Raw genomic sequence first — 17,618 nt, 5'->3', positions numbered from 1 at the left:
CTATATTCCTTCTTCAGGACCTCATCCCTACTCCTATCTATGTCATTGGTCCCCAATCGGACCACAGCTGACTGCTCACCCTCTTTCCCGAGAATACCGAGAACTCGATCCAAGAAATCACGGACCCTAGCACCAGGGAGGCAACACACCATCCAGGATTCTCGATCTTTCCCACAGAACCTTTTATCAGTCCCCCTAACTATCGAATCCCCAATCACTACTGCTCTCCTCTTTTCCCTCCTTCCTTTCTCAGCAAATGGGCCAGTCACTGTGCCAGAGACACGACCAGTACAACTTGTCCCTGGTAGGTCATCTCCATGAACAATATCCAAAACAGTAAATTTATTGTTGATGGGAACGGCCACTGGGGTGCTCTGCTCTCTCTGTCTATTCCCCCTCCCTCTCCGGACAGTCACCCAGTTAGTTACCTGTCTCCTGATTTTTAAGGGAAACTGTCTCCTTGAAACTTCTACCTATTACTGCCTCTGCCTCCCGAATGATCCGAAGTTCATCCAGCTCCAGTTTCCTAACTCGGTTTGACAAGAGCTGAAACTGGATGCTTCCCATGCTGGTATAGTCATCAGAGGCAACTGTGTTGTCCCTGACTCCTACATCCTACAATCGGAGCACTGGACTGCCCTACCTACTACCTCCATCACCAAGTCCTAAGTTAATTAAATTAATTAAAGAACCTTACCCGGCCTTACCCACTGGGAGCAAGTTCGTCCTCCGCCTCTGCTCGCCAAAACCTCTCGAATCAAAGCCTCAAAGCTGCACTGCTGCTCTGGCCCCACTCATTCACTGGCCACTCTACTTGATCTACCCCTCTTTTTATTTGTTTGTTGAGCTATTCAATTTACGATTACCCAATCAGACTGCTTGGTCACCTGCCCTCGATTGCCCAGTCAGCTGCTTTCTGCTGAGTCTGAACTATTCAAATCTTTTCATTATTATTGTCCAAAATAACAAGAGTACATCGAAGTAAATAATACTTACGATGTGTAAAGGAAAAAAAAAACATTGTTTTAAAGATTGAAAAATATGGTGACACAAAAAAAAGAAAAGAAAAGAAAAACACTAAAGCAGAGAAAAGTGAGGAAAAAACATATTAAGCGTTCAACTCCGGAGTCATGCGCCATGCAAAAAGCTTCTGAAGATAACCAGCAAACCGCCAGCAAGAAAAAAAATACAATTAGATCATGGAGAAAATTATCAATTAACTTCAATGGTAATAATGAGCAAATGAAACCCTTCTTTTATCAAAATCAAACACAGGTTCAAAGGCTCGACTTCTAATTTTCTCCAAACTAAGACGTAGCATCGCTTGAGAGAACCATTGTAACAGAGTAAGAGCCGACATACCTTTCCACTTCAACAGAATGGCTCTCCTAACTATCATTGTAACAAAGGCAATAACATTTTTGTCAGACAAAGAAATAGCTTGGATATTTTAAAGAATTATTCCAAAAAGTACAGTTAATTTGTTAGGTTGTAAATTAATTTTAAGCGTTTTAGAAATTGTAGAAAAAAACTGACTTCCAGAACCGTTTCAGTGTAGAACAAGACCAAAACATCTGTGTCAGTGTAGCTGGCTCACTTTTACATCTATCACAATAACTGTCAAAATTAGGAAATATTTTAGACAATCTCTCCTTCGTCAAATAGTAATGAGTACAACTTTAAACTGAATCACTGCATGACTAGCACAAATCAAAGAAGAGTTAACCAACTTCAGAATCCGTGTCCAGTCCTCCATCATTAAAGACAAATTAAGTTCCAATCTTGTTTAATCTTAAATAAAGGACACTTATCCCATTGTAATAGTAAATTATGAATTCTTCCAATGGAACCCTTCATCAGTGGGTTCATACTCGTAATAGTACCTAACAAGCCGGCATTCAATATGTAAGGAAAATTAGTTAAATGTTTTTGTAAGAACTGTCTAACTTTAAGGTATTGTAAAAATTATGAGTAAGAATGAGAATATTTATCAACTAATTGTTCAAAAGACATCAGTCTATCTTCTTTAAATAGATTCAAAAAAGAATTAATGCCTTTATTTTGCCAAAGTAAAAAAATTGGATCACTCAAAGAATGCTTAAAAAAATTCAATAAATTAAACTAGAAAGTTTAAATTTTTTTAAGATTAAATAATTACGGAATTGGAGCCAAATTTGTAAAGAATATTTAATCAAAGGGCATAAATTTAAATTAGCAACTTTAGCTAATTGTATAGGTAAAGCAGCTCCCAATAAAGAGGTTAAATAAAACTGTTTCACAACTTTCAATTCCAAATCTACCCAAACTGGCGATTTGTTCTTGTCAACCCCGTGTAACTAAAAGGACATATATTGCACATTAACAGCCCAGGAATACATTCTTAAGTTAGGCGAAGTAAGACCTCCATCCTTTTCAATTTTTGTAAGTGACGTTTACTAATTCTTGGTCTTTTATCATTCCAAATAAAAGATGAGATAATAGAATCAATCAGATCAAAAAAAAAAAAACAGGGATATTCTGAAATAAATATAACAATTTTGGTAAAATCATCATTTTGACTATATGGATGTGACCAACAAGTGAAGATGTACGTGGGTTCCATCCACTAAATAAATACTTCATAGAATCTACTCAGGGAACAAAATTAGCTTTGTAAAGATCCTTTTTTTTAAACAGATTATAACGCATAAATATCTAAAAGAATCCATAATGTTGAAAGGAGTATTACATATATGGAAACAGATTAATTTAAAGGAAACAGTTCATTTTTATTAAAATTTATTTTATATCCTGAAAAATCTCCAAATTCATTAAATAATTTTAGCAAGGCAGGGAGATTCTTTGGGATTAGATATATAAACCAGAAAATCGTCAGCTTAGAGAAATCTCATTCACAAGAATCCCAAAAATATCTTTAGCTTCAGGAAGAGTGATACCAAGGGATTCTAGTTTTAAGTTAAATAACAAAGGACTTAATAGACAACCTTGTCTTGTCCTCCGTGAAAGCTGAAAAAAGAGATCTACAATTATTAGTAATAGCAGAGGCAATAGGAGTTTTATATATCATTCTAATCCAATTTTTTTACATTAACGCCAGCACAAGTGATGAATGTGAGCTCGGTTTCACCATTTAAAAGAGGTTTGGATGGGAGCCTGGATGGTAGGGGTATGGAGGGCAATGGTCCCGGTGCAGGTAGATGTATTAGACAGCTTAAATGTTTTTTTGGCATTGACTATATGGGCCAAATAGCCTGTTTCTGTGCTGAACTTTTCCATGTTTCTGTGATGGAGAAGCAGGGCTAACTTGCTTCAAAGGGAAAACAAGTTGGAGTGACAATGGAACAGCAATGGCTGAAGTTTCTGGCAGCAACTCGGGAGTTGAATGATCGATACTTACGAAAGAAGTGGAAGCATTGGAAAGTCAGGAGGACACAACAATGGCTGAAATGAGAAGCCAACCAGAAGGCAAACAAAAGAGCAAAAACTATTGGGAAGCTTTTAGGAACCAACAGAAGACGACTAAAAAAAATGTCAGATGAGCTCAGGAATTGGAATGATGATTAATGAGTCATCGTTAATGAGTCTTGGCAGCACCCAACAGTCTGAGGCATTTAGAGGAACAAAATATCCGGGGCCTCAATATCTCTTGAGAACCAAGGTTCCCTGCACCAGTTACCTTTCAGCTTTTATTTTGACAGGCACATAAAAACCCCACACCCTTAAAATTTCACTTCTGAAGGCCTCCCACTTACAACTACTCCTTTGCCAGAACACAGGCTGTCCCAAACCACACTTGTCAGATCCTTTCTGATACCATCAAAATTGACCTTTCCCCAGTTTAGATTCTCAACCCATGGTCCAGAACTCTTTTTCCAATATTTACTTTCAATTTCATGGCATTATGATCACTAATTCCTGTTAACAGCCCTGGGTCATTTCCTAACAGCTTATTGCACAATTTACGTCAGGAATTCTACGTCCTGATTAAGGGCACATTTGACAAACTCTGCCCCTTCTAGTCCTTTCACAGTATGGGAATCCCAGTCAATATCTGGGAAGTTAAAATCACCAACTGAATCAACCTTTGTTTCTTGGCATGGTCTGTGATCTCTCTACAAATTTGTTTCTCTAAATCTCTCAGACTGTTGGGTGTAACCAAGTCCCAGTAATGGCTACAATATCATATTTCCCTGCCCTGAGCTCATCTGGCTTTCCTACGATGCTTCTTGCATTGTGATATACACAGCTCAGCACATTCATCGCACCATGCTCAACCATTTGATTGCTGACTCTGTCTTTTGTCTGAACAACATCTGACTGGTGTCAAGAAAACAACCTCTCAATCATTGTCACAAACCCAAAGGAGCTAATTGTGGATGACAAAAGGAATGGGGACAGGCTAACCCCTATTGGCATCAATGGATCTGGGGTTGAGAGGGTCACCAAGGATCTGACATGGTCTGTATATACTAGCAGTGTTGTGATAAAAATACAACAGTACCTCTTTCACCTCAGACGGTTGAAGTTTGGGATGGGGACCCAAATCCTTAGACCTTTCTACAGGAACACAAATGAGAGCATCCTGACTGGCTGAATGACTGCCTGGTCAACTGCACTTTCCTTAATTGCAAGAACCTACAGAGAGGGGTGCGCATAGCCTAGCACATCTCTAGATGTGAACTTCCCACTATTCAGGACATTTGCAGAGTCAGGTGTGTTAAAAGGGCCCGAAGGATAATGAGGACCCAATTCACCACAACCACAAACTGATCCTGCTGCGACCATCCCGGAAACGGTACCACAATAAAAGGACCAACGGGCTCCGGGAGAACATCTTCCACCAGGACATCAGACTGATTAATTGATTTCTATGTCATATTGACTGCCCTATCTACATACTATTTGTTATATATTACTATAATTGACACATTTAGACAGAGACGTAAATTGAAGATTTTTACTACTCATGTAGATGCAGAATGTATGTAATAAATTCAATTCAATTAACCCTCTCCACTATCTGTTCTGTCATTCTGGTTACCGTTCCCCCGACAAATTACTTTAATCACATCACCCCTCCCCCCACACTATCATTAGAAAGCCTTACCACGAGGATATTCATTCCTTCTTGTTCTGTTCCCCTAACTAACGAATCCCATATCACCCCTTTGACTTTCCTCTGCTAATAATCCCCAACAGTTTCTAAAGTGGTCCACCTGTTGTTGTGTGGGATGGTCACAGGAGTATTATGTGAGGGATGTTTAACCTCATCCCTTTCCTCACTTTCACCCAGTTTCTGGTGTCCTGTACCTTGGGTATAACTCACCTCACTTCATGTCATAGCTATCACCCCCTCTAACTCCTGGATGATCCAGAATTCATCCATTTCAAGTTCCAACTCCTTAAAGTGCATGGTTACAAGCTGCAGTAGGATGCACATCTTGTAGGTGAGGGCATCAAGGACACTGGAGGACTCCCCACCTTCCCACCAATGTCCCCCTCTAACTTGTAATGACCAGTGGACACATAAATCTCGTAATGTGCATTTTTTTACCCAGTGACAACATGTGCACAGTGCATTTCATATAGAGAGGTATTCATTTTAACAGCTTGCAAAGCATTGTCCATAAACACTTTGATCTCTGAGTTAGATCAAGTTCATCTGCACTCTCACACAACCTATGTAGTAGACTTGTAACGGGTATTGAAAACTTTTCTCACCAGGGCTTTTGCACTTTGTCCATATGCGATTTGCTTGCTAAATTACACTTTAAAATGTCAGATTTCCAAATATCACTACACTTCTTCGCACTTGTAAATTCTCCAGCAACTACTGCATCGCCACAATAACTACAGGTAACATGGGTATTTCCCCTGAGCACTCCTGAGGAATTGAGGATATATAACAAAATCATTTTGATCCTTTGTAACCTCTGGCTAAAAGAATAATTGGGACTGAATAGGAATTTTTGAACTTAAGAGAACTCTGTCTTCAGCGGTTAACTAAGGCAGACACATTCCCATTTTCTCTCTGGCTTACAGAGAGACACACTGAGAGCTGATAACATTATACATTATACCCTCGTTAGTTGATAACATTATACATTGTACCCTTATTTGAGTAAAGGGAGGAGGACTCACTGAAAAGGACAGGAATGAACATCTGTCTGTAACTAAGTCAGGGCCTTGCAAAGGGAATAACTGATAAGGACAGAACAGCACGTGCATCTGCAATTAAAACCTTCATTTAATGAACTCTCTTATCTAAGTAATTAAGTTTTGCACCAACAGACTTGATGAGCATACCAGTTCAAATAACATCTTACAAATAGTAATGTATGGGGCTTAGTATGTATAAATACATGACTGTAACCTGACTGCTTACGTGCCTTCCCTTTGACAACTGGGTCTCCAACTCCTACAGGAGAATGCGCAATAAACTGTGGTGATGATAGCTGGTCTCTCATGTTTTATTCAGATTCAACTTTAACATTTGGTGTCACGAACAGGATCCCAATATAGGGAGTGCCAAGCAGACGGGCTGAGTAAGTGGCTGGACCACTCTGGGGACTGCGGAGACTGACCGGGCGCCCAATAGGTATTTTGTCATTCTCCGTTAGTTCCTTTCGAGGTACGGTCCCTCGCCCAAGCTGATCGCATACCTTGACGGAATCGGGAAAGAATCTGTTGGGAGACTTGTATAAGGTGGGCAAAATTTTACTGAGGAGGCAGATGGGCCGGGTAAATTTTAGTAAGTGGGCAGGAGGTGGTCCCAAATAAATTTATCAATTTAACAGGAGGTGCCAGCCATGTAAATTTATCTGCTTGTTAATTGAACAGAAGGCTTTGTGCTGGGTAAAGAACATGGGTCAATTGCAGTCGAGTGATATGGGTGGGACAACAGCAGCCCAACACAATATGTGTGAGAGTTTTCCAGACAAGGGAAAAGATTTGCGAATGTTGAGTGCAGCATTGAATAAGAAATTGGGGAACAAAATCTGGCCACTGGGGGGGAGCCTGGGATATTACCTCATGAGAACAAGCAGTAAATTTGATATGGAAAAAGAACTGTGGAAAGAAGTGGAAATTACTGAAAAGGGAATGGAAGGATAAGGCAGATGAAAAGTGGAACAGTACATTATTAGCAAGTTTGAGGAATAATGCATGTGACAAAGGGATCGAGGTATGCACTGCAGAAGGAACACCAAAGGTTGGGAGAGGCTGAAAGCGGAGCATGAATGGGTGGATGGGCACCGAAAACGAGAGTAGGGAAAACAACGTAAGCAAATCAAGGCCGGCCTACATAGGAACATCAGTATGAAGTTCTAACTGATAAGTGAAACAAGGGATACCAAACATATGACTGGCATACCGACCCTGTTTGAGGACAGTGAATTTGATGCTGAGTGCATAATGCGACTCCGCAAGATTTATTCGCTCTGCTGCATGATTCTCTCAGCTGATGAGGGGCGGAAACGGAAGGCAGAACTGAGATACCAAAGCTACCTGGAGTTACAGTTGGGAAACCATAATGAGAATGAACAGACAGACCGGATTATTCAACCCTTGGAAAGGGCTCTCCAGCAACCTGCATACATCACTAAAGTACATCAAAGCAAACCTAAGCCTGCAGAATCTATGACCCTCCAGGGTGCTCAACTGAGGAAAGCCAATATTATGCACCCCTCGAGGGACAGAAGTTCCCAGTCACGGTGATTGGAGAGGTTAAAGGAAAAGAGGTCAGCGCATTTCTCCCTATAGTTCTGGATTTCCTTTGGCGACAGACAGAACTGATGCTTCCCTATATCACTGTCTGGGTTTGCCCTGGGTGAAAGCCAAAGAGCCCAGAGTTCAATTCAGAAGTTTCAAAGAACATCTAAACAAGTCTGATGCATTTTGGAAACAAGTCCTCTGGACTGATGAAGTTAAAATAGAACTCTTTAATGGCAATGAGCAAAGATATCTTTGGGGAAAAAAGGGTGCAGAATTTCATGAGAAGAATACCTCTCCATCTGTTAAGCACGGGGGTGGATCGATCATGCTTTTAGCTTGTGTTGCAGCCAGTGACACAGGGAACATTTCCTGGTAGAGGAAAGAATTTATTCAATTAAATACCAGCAAATTCTGGAAGCAAACATCACACTGTCTGTATAAAAGCCAAAGATGAAAAGAGGATGGCTTCTACAACAGGATAATGATCCTACACATAACTCAAAATCCACAATGGACAACCTCAATAGGTGCAAGCTGAAGGTTTTGCCATGGCCCTCACAGTTCCCCAACCTAAACATCATTGAGAATCGGGGGATAGACCTCAAAAGAGCAGTGCATGCAAGATGGCTCAAGAGTCTCACAGAACTAGAAGCCTTTTACAAGGAAGAATGGGCAAAACTGCCCCAAACAAGAATTGAAAGACCATTAGCTGGCTACAAAAAGCATTTACAAGCTGTGATACTTGCCAAAAGGGGGTGTTACTAGGTGTTGACAATGGAGGGTGCCCAAACTTTTGCTTCAGGCCCTTTGCCTTTTTTGTTATTTTGGAACTGTAAAAGATGGAAATTAAAAAAAAAAAAAATTCCTTGCTTAAAATGTGTGATCTTTAACTTACGTCTTTTGGAAATCAGTTCAACTTTTACTCGTTTAACAGTAACAGAAATTTTGACCGGGGTAACCAAGCTTTTGCATGCCATTGTAATTGAGCAGGCCTCTTTTGAATCAGCTGTCTCTGCCCAGAAAGCTGAGCTGTTTGCTCTGACTCCTGCCTGTGTCCTAGCAACACACTGAAGTGCGGACTTTTACATGGACTCCCGTTAGGAACTGACTACGGGGCTTTAGGGATTCCTGACATCCTCTGGCCACCCCATTAGTAATGCTACCTTTGTAAACAACTACAGCTACCTCGAGTTTTCACTATTATTAAATGTGCAGCCCATACTGGGGAGTTTGATGAGATGTTCCAGGGTAATGTTCGGGCTGATGCAGCGGCCAAACAGACAGCCTTGAATCTCACACTTTTAGTCCCCTGGGGAACCCAGCAAGCTCCTATTAGTCAAAATCTAAGCACGGGTATGCCAGACATGGGGGAAATACGTAACTAACAGGGGGACCCCCCTGAAGGAGAGCGCAAACTATGGTCCCAAATGGGTTTCCACCTGGAACCTCAGACCAATTTATGGGTGACCCCTGCGGGACAGCTCCGTGTTCCCTCTGTGTTCGTACCTATTTTGATAGATTATGTACATAATTGTACACGCTTGTGCAAGGAGGGAATGGTTAATACATTATTACAATCTTGACTTCCAGAGAGCAGCTGAAAAACCAGCCAAAGCATGCTTAAATTGTAAAAAAAAAACAGATGCTGGAAAGGGGATGCCTTGTGGTTCGGGAACTACCCCCTTGCCTGGTGGACCTTTTCCTTGCTTGTAACTTCAGTTTATAGAATCACCTGAGTACATTGTTATAGGTGTTGCTCAGTGATAGTAGATGCATTTAGCAGATGGATTGAAGCTGTTCCTACAACTAATGATACCACTATGACTGTTGTGAACATATTGCTAAAAGAAATAACTCCTCGCTATTGTTATATACTTGTGCCATGACAGTGGTACCCTTGTCACGTGACTGGGGTTGAAGCTATACTGGAGGTAATGGTCTTGTGACGGTGGAGTGATGTCATTTTCCCGCCAGTAGAGATCATGTGACAGGTTTTTTTTATTAACAGGTTATAAAAGGAAGACCCCACCCTGTGAGGAGGGGCAGTTCATGGCTGGATTTGCCAAGTTGACTTCATGCCACTGCGTGATTTAATGTGATGACGCAGTTTAGTTGAAGGATGAAGTTTTTATCTAATGCCTAAAGTTTAAAAGGTCATTGCCAGCTGTTTCTTTACAATACTACTAGCTGAGAATCAGTGGAGAGTGAGGATCGGAGTTCGGGAGTTAAAGATCGAGGAGAATCTATTTCGACGGTGAAACAGGTTCGACCTTATTTAATCCTTATTTGGAAGGAATTCGTTGACTGTTCTCGTGTTAATCTCTGCTAGATAGCAGAAGATTGTGATAAAGGAAAGGTCAGTGCCTTTAAGCCGTTTCATTTCGTAAACTCTTTGTGGGAAAAGTTTGACGTCGGGGATCGAAGCAGAGCAACGTGAAAGAGAATTTAAATCGTCTGATAAAGTCTCTCCTTTTAATTGGACTGTGAGCATTTCTGAACTTTTGGCAATACTACTTTAAAGAACTGTTTTTGCAACATCGCTTTAAGAACTGTTTAAGCTGCCGCACAGCAGCTGTTTCCGGTTACGTTAGTGTTTGTTTACTTTTGGGGGGTTTGTTTACAGTGTTTAATAAAAGTGTTGTTTGTTATATAATCCGTTGCCTAACTCATATATTTATTGTTGCCTGAATACGTAACATAAATATGGGGGCTGCGTCCGAATTGGATCGTTTGAGTTTAGATGGTTGCTAACTTTTGAATCGGTGTTTTGGAAAAGGAGAATACTAGATTCTTTTGTTTGATTGGCTTGTGAGTGGTATTCGGCAACAATGAATATTGATGAGTTTCTGGTTTCGCCAGTCGCGGGGTTCTTAGTGAAGGCAAAAAAAACTGAGGTCTCTGAGATAGCTCGTAGATTGCAACTTAAAAGTATTTTGACGACTACATCTATGGCTGTCATACAGAGAAAAATCGCGTCACACTATGTGGATTCGGGTGTTTTTGATGTATCTATTTTAGAGTCGTTTCCAATAAGTGCTCTGGAGATGCAGTTACAAATCGAACAAATGATGTTAGAGCGTTGTAAATTAGAGGCTGAACAAAAGCAGAGAGCATTTGCATATGCAATGGAGGAATTAAGGTCTGGGAAACAGTCTTCTGCTTCTAGAAAACCATTTGTTGCTAGTCAAGAAATTAAATTGGTCCCTCCATTTAGTGAAACAGAAGTGGAGAGATATTTTCAACATTTTGAAACTATTGCTCGGATGTCAGAGTGGCCGAAAGATAAACGGTCAGTGTTGTTACAGAGTGTAATTAAAGGCAAAGCACAACAAGTTTACACAGCTTTAACTGCTGCACAAGAACTTGATTATGATATTGTGAAAATGCATATTCTAAAAGCATATGAATTAGTCCCAGAAGCTTATAGGGAAAGATTCAGAACTCTGAAAAAGTCTGGGGATAAAACCAATGTGGAATTTGCCTACGATAAAGCTATGTGTTTTGAGAGATGGGTTTCTTCTATAAATGTAAATGGGGACTATGATAAATTGAGAGAGCTGTTTTTAATGGAGGAATTTAAAAGAAGCATTCCCGTTGAAGTAAGGACCTACTTAAATGAGAAGGATACTGATAAATTGCAAGACTGTACTAGATTAGCTGATGAGTATGTTTTAATCCATACGAATAAATTTCCTCAGGGCTTAATTTTTAAGAGGAAAAATAACATGGAGACTCAAGGTAAATCAGAAATTAAATCAGAAGTTAATGAGAAAGGTAAGGAGGAAGGAAAACCAGTTTGTTTCTGGAACACCAGAAAGTCAGTTTGGTTTTATTTGTAACTAGTGTAAGAAGCCTGGCCATGTCATAGCTAACTGTTTCAGCTTGAAAAAGAAAGAGAAGGAAGCAGTTCCAGATGCTTGTGTGCAACATACTGAAGCACCTGTAAAGTTACAGGGTTTGATAAACACAAATGAGGTTTTGTTACAGGCTGACCAAGTTAGGAAGGGATATGATCATTTTATAACTGAAGCTTTTGTATCTTTGAAAGAAGGATCTACTCTGGTGCCAATAAGAATCCTTAGGGATACTGGAGCTTCTCAATCACTGATGTTAGACAGTGTGTTTAAGTTTAAAGAGTCTGATACTGGTGAGGTAAATTACATAAGAGGTTGGGAGTGATTTTATGCCTGTACATTTACATAAAGTAAATTTAAAGTCAGGGTTCGTTACAGGATTTGTTAAAGTACGTTTACAGCATAGCTTACCTGTGAAGGGTATTTCTTTATTGTTAGGTAATGACCTGGCAGGTGGACAAGTTTTTCCTGAAGTGCATTTGACAATGGAGTCAGAGGAACCAGAGTTGAATTCCAACACAGATTCTTCCTGTATTGTGACTAGAGCTATGGCTAAAAAGATTGACGTGCAAAATGAGGTTGTTACTCAGGACTGTTCAACTTAGGATTTGAGTTTTGCGGATGTGTCAGAGACTTTCTTATCTTCGTTGATTGATCAAGATTCTTGGGGGAAGTCTGACTATGAAGATTTATCTCTGTCTCGGAAGGAGATGATAGCAGAGCAGAATAGAGACTCTGAGATTATAAAATTAAGAGAGCAAGCTTTACTAGGTAGTGAAATTGAGAAGGTGCCATTAGGATATTACTTGGAAAAAGGGGGGTTGATGAGGAAGTGGAGATCACCTACAATTCCTGCAAGTGAGAATTGGAATGTTGTTTACCAGGTAGTTGTACCGAAAGATTATTGAAATGAGATTTTGACTTTAGCTCATAGTGTGCCTTTAGGTGGACATCAAGGGGTAAGGAAAACTGTGGACAACATTTTAAAACATTTTTACTGGCCTGGTCTAAGAAAAGATGTGGCGATGTTTTGCAAAATGTGCCATACTTGTCAAATTGTGGGTAAACCAAATCAGGTTACACCAGGAGCTCCATTACAACCTATTCCAGCACTTGGTGAACCATTTTCTTAAGTTATTATAGATTGTGTTGGTCCATTACCAAAGACAAAAACTGGTTATCAGTATTTGTTGACTATTATGTGTACTTTGTCTAGGTTTCCAGAGGCAGTACCACTTAGCCAATATAAGCCACTTAGCCAGTACCACTTAGCCACTTAGCCACACCACTTAGCCACTTAGCCACTTAAGTTAGTACCACTTACCAATATAAAAGCTAAAACAATGACAAATTGAAAAATATAAATTATAAGAATTATAAAATTCTTCACTTATTTTGGATTACCTAAGGAGATACAAACTCATCAAGTTTGTTTACTTTTGGGGGGTTTGTTTTCAGTGTTTAATAAAAGTTTTGTTTGTTATATAATCCCTTGCTGAACTCACATATATATTGTTGCCTGAATACGTAACACTATGGACTTTCAGAAATGATAAGTTCGGACAATGGGCCAAAATAAATGAGGAAATCTGTAAAGAACTTGCTATAAAACAGCAGTTCCACTGCACCCATCATCTGAACGCAGCGACATTGGAACGAACCAATGGTACTTTGAAAGATAAGTTGGCAAAACTTACACAAGAAACTGGATTGACCTGATTGAAGGTTTTACCCTTAGTCCTATTCCAGATGAGAATCACGCCATCAAGTTAGACAGGGCTATCACTGGCAGAAATTATCTACAGGAAGCCCATGAGAACCCCATGGGGACCCCGACCTTGTCTGCCGCTCCTCCCTGAGAGCTTACCCGCAACATTGGATATGCATACCTTGGGGGAGGAGATGGGAAAATACTTATGGAAATTAACTAACACTCTCCAAAGCTTGCATTCACAGGTACGACAAGCCTATCGAGAGGATGAACCCCAAACTACAGGTGACTACTCCACCATCCAGCCTAGAGAATTGTCCTGCTCAAGAACTGGGATGATAAGAAGTTGGGACCGAGGAGGAGAGGACTGTACCAAGTGCTACTGACAACACCTCCTGCAGTGATGGTGGAAGGGCAGCTCCGGCGGATACATCGAACGGACTGTAAACAAGTTACTGGCAGAACTGATAAGACAGAATAATGTACTGGTTAATGCTGATTTTAATGACCCTAAGGGAACCTGCCCCTGTCTTGGGAGGCCCCCAGTTTAACAGTTTCCTGTCCCTCTACCACACCTATGCTAAGCAAGTTGAGCGGGGAGCATGTTGGGTATGTGCCAGAATTCTCCAACAGGGTAAGACTATGTCAGTGGTGCCCCTGAATACTAGCGCAGTCAATTCAGTTCTGGTGTTTTCTGATAGCCGTAATGGTAGCATTGTCAATTGCACCATATCCAGGTCTGGAAGGCGAGACTGGGGATGGTGTTGCTTTGAGTGTTGGAGTCGTAGACCTCCTCCACAAGACCCCTCCAAGCTATGGCCGGGGGTAGGAGTTACGTCTCCAGCAGTGGCTAGTGTTAAGTGCTTGTGACACATGACAGTGGTACACTTGTCACATGACTGGGGTTGAAGCTATACTGGACTTGAGGTATGGTCTTGTGATGGTGGAATGACATAATTTTCCCGCCAGTAGAGATCATGTGACAGGTTTTTTTTTTACAGGTTATAAAAGGAAGACCCCACCCTGTGAGGAGGGGCAGTTCGTGGCTGGATTTGCCAAGTTGACTTCATGCCACTGCGTGTTTTAGGTGATGACGCAGTTTAGTTGAAGGATGAAGCTTTTATCTAATGCCTAAAGTTTAAAAGGTCATTGCCAACAGGTTCTTTACGATTCTGCTAGAGACAGTGGAGAGTGAAGATCGAAGTTCGAGAGTTAAAGGTCGAGGAGAATCGCTTTCTACGGTGAAACGGGTTTCAACGTTTGTTTGATCCTTATACGGAAGGATTTTGTTGACTATCTTCGTGTTAATCCCTGGGTTTTACCAGAAAGGATTGAAGGTAGTGAAGAAGGAAAGGTCAGTGCCTTTAAGCCGTTTCGTTTCGTAAATTCTTCATGGGAAGTTCGACGTCGGGGATCGAAGCCAAGCGACGTGAAAGAGAATTTAAATCGTCTTATAAAGTCTCTCCTTTTAAATGGACTGTGAGCATATCGAACTTTTGGCAATACCACTTTAAAGAACTGTTTTTGCAATATCACTTTAAGAACTGTTTGGGCTGCCGCACAGCAGCTGTTTCCGGTTACGGTAGTGTTTGTTTACTTTTGGGGGGGTTTGTTTTCTGTGCTTAATAAACGTGTTGTTTGTTATAAGAAACCCTTGCCGAACTCATATATTTATTGTTGCCTGAATACGTAACACTAGTACAACTTGCTGGTGTAACCAGAATGAGAGTTCACCCTATCAAGTGGGAAGTAGTAACTGTACCAAGAGTCAAACTAATGATACCCCTGAACCACTAAATGGAGCTTATTGGCTTTGTGGAAATAGGGCCGACCCCTGGCTGCCGGGAGAAAGAACAGGGCAGCGGCATGGAACCACACCCAAATTCGCCAAACAGTGCGACAGAATCGGGTGGTCCATGACTTTATATTAGCAGAAAAAGGAGGGACCTGTGCTATCACAGGTAATGAATGCTGTACTTAAATCCATGATAGATCTTCCAATATTACTGACTTGTCTAAACACATAACCCAAGAGATTCAGAAAATTCAAGATGTTGGCAGTAAGCTACATAATTTTGGGACCAGTAAGGCAGGGGGGTGGCCCTGGCCCTTCAACATATTCGAGGGCTTCTGGAGGTTGTTTTTGCATTTCGGAAGTCTGATTGTATTAATTTTGATTATTGTCTGTGTCCTACAGTGCCTTTGGCCATGTTTTGTATCATGTTGTAGAAGCAGAACCCCATAACCATATGCCCTCTGCTTTGCTTTTACTTTGGCTTTGACTTCTCTTGTCAGCCACTGACGCATCCTTTTTCCATTCAAAAATGTCTTCTTCTTTGCAAAATATCTGTCTTGCACCTTCCTCACTTCTCGCATAAACTCCAGCCACTGCTACACTGCCGTCCTTCCCGCTAGTGTCTCTTTCCAATCAACCTTGGCCAGTTCTTGTCCAATGCCACTGTAATTTCCTTTACTCCACTGAAATACCGACACATCGGATTTTGGCTTCTCTTTCTCAAATTTCACAGTGAACTCAATCATGTTGTTATCACTACCTTCACTTCCATCTCTCAAATCACCTCTGGTTCATTACACAATACCCAATCCGGTACAGCCGATTTCCTGTTGTAATTTGCAGTCCACATCACTGCAGCTGTTTAGAGGCCTGTAGATAACTGCCATCATGGTCCTTTTACCCCTGCGATTTCTTAGCTCAACCCATAAAGATTTCAGAAATGTCACTCCACTCTTCAAGAAGGGAGAGAGGCAGAAGAAAGGAAACTATAGGCTACTTAGTCTGAGAGTGGTAAGAAAGATGTTGGAGTCGATGTTGTTAAGGATGTGAGTTTGGGAGACTTGGAGGCACAAGATAAAATAGGCTGGACTGAACATTGTTTCTGCAAGGGAAAATCTTGCCTGATGAATTTGTTGGAATGCTTTGAGAAATAATAAGCAGAGTAGACAAAGGAGAATTGGTTGATGTTGTGTACTTGGATTTTCAGACCTTTGACAAGGTGCCACACATGAGGCTCCTTAACAAGTTCTGAGCCTGGTTGGGCAGCGATGAGGAAGGATCTGATTTCAAGTTTGTATAAATCGAAAGGCGATTGCAGTGGGAAAGGGCCGGGACCCACCCAGACGGCTGGACAGTCTGGGCCAGGAATGTAGGATCAGTTAGTTCTGGTTCCCCAAGCAGTGAGAGTGGATGTCGGTAACGAGGATCTGTTTACGTGTATGGGTGTGGGGTAAATGGTGGGAAAGTTGTGGGGTAAATGGTGGGAAAGTTGTGGGGTTACTGGCAGGGTGGAGGGAGGTTGGGGATGTGGGTTATCGGACACAGTGTGACCCGGGAGGAAGAGTCCTAGGGCAGATCATGTTGTGAGCAAAGGAGGATCAGGTCCATTGCATCAGACAGCTTTCAGGAAGCAACAAATATCTCTTTATATTACTCACAGTCTAATCTTTCTACTAACATTGTGTTTGTCACAGAGCCCAGAGTCTGGGAACAGCTCGATGGTAGGAAGCAGATGGTGATGATGGGAGGCTGTTTATTGGAGTCAAGGCCCGTGCCTCCTGGAGCTCCCCAGGGTGACACCCATTGCTACTTGTCATCGATGTCAATAATCTGGTTGAGAATGTACAGGGTATGGGTAGTGAGTCTGCAGCAAGTAATTGTAAACAATTACCTCCTTTTGCAGGATAGTAAATATAAACACCCCTCTTTCCCTCCCCACACTCAGAACCGACCAAAAGCTACTTCAGAAGATACAAGTTCTTCAAATGAGCAAACACTGAGGGAATGTGAGAGACTTTAAAGAGCTGGGATACTGATAGCACATTACCAGACCTGGAATGATTGCAACTGGTCTGATAGTATTTCTGGTCACATTCAGCTCACTCCAACTATTCCCTACCTTCCTTTTATAAGTATGTAATGTCTAAAGGACCAGTGTTTGAGTAAATGAGACTCACCAGACTTGCTCCTGACTGAATCAATGGAAATCCTGAGTCAGATGGGTTTCTCTCCAGTCGGTGCTCTCAGTCCTCGGGCTGGTTCACTCGCTGCTGTTCCCTCGTCTTCAGTCGTGGTTTGCTTCCAGCTGAGGGCTTTTCTTCCAATAAATCTCTCACCGCAGGTCTAACATTAACATGAAAGATAATGAAGCATGTTAACAATACAAAGGACAACAAAATATTTCTGCTCACTGAAATCTAAATATTGAAGACAAATATAATGATCTCAGTGAACAAATCTCTAATTGTCCCTGACACGTCACAAAACCTGATGTGGGATAGGAAGGAGTCATCGTTCTGTCATGGTAAGATGTAAGATGCAGGAA

The 17,618-nt window shown here is 41.2% G+C and overlaps 1 protein-coding gene across 1 annotated transcript in view; it reads right to left on the bottom strand.

Annotated features, from left to right (window-relative positions):
- LOC132387510 (zinc finger protein 585A-like) overlaps nucleotides 1-17,415 on the bottom strand; it is a 275,678-nt gene extending 258,263 nt beyond the window's left edge. Inside the window, exon 1 of the transcript XR_009509907.1 lies at nucleotides 17,251-17,415. The gene's annotated coding sequence lies outside the window, so the exon portion shown is untranslated. The remainder of the gene's footprint in view (nucleotides 1-17,250) is intronic.
- Nucleotides 17,416-17,618: the final 203 nt, after the last annotated feature.

This window comes from Hypanus sabinus, unplaced genomic scaffold, assembly GCF_030144855.1.
Source record: "Hypanus sabinus isolate sHypSab1 unplaced genomic scaffold, sHypSab1.hap1 scaffold_193, whole genome shotgun sequence".
NCBI classification, from domain to species: Eukaryota; Metazoa; Chordata; class Chondrichthyes; order Myliobatiformes; family Dasyatidae; genus Hypanus; species Hypanus sabinus.
This window is presented reverse-complemented; position numbering and strand designations above follow the sequence as displayed.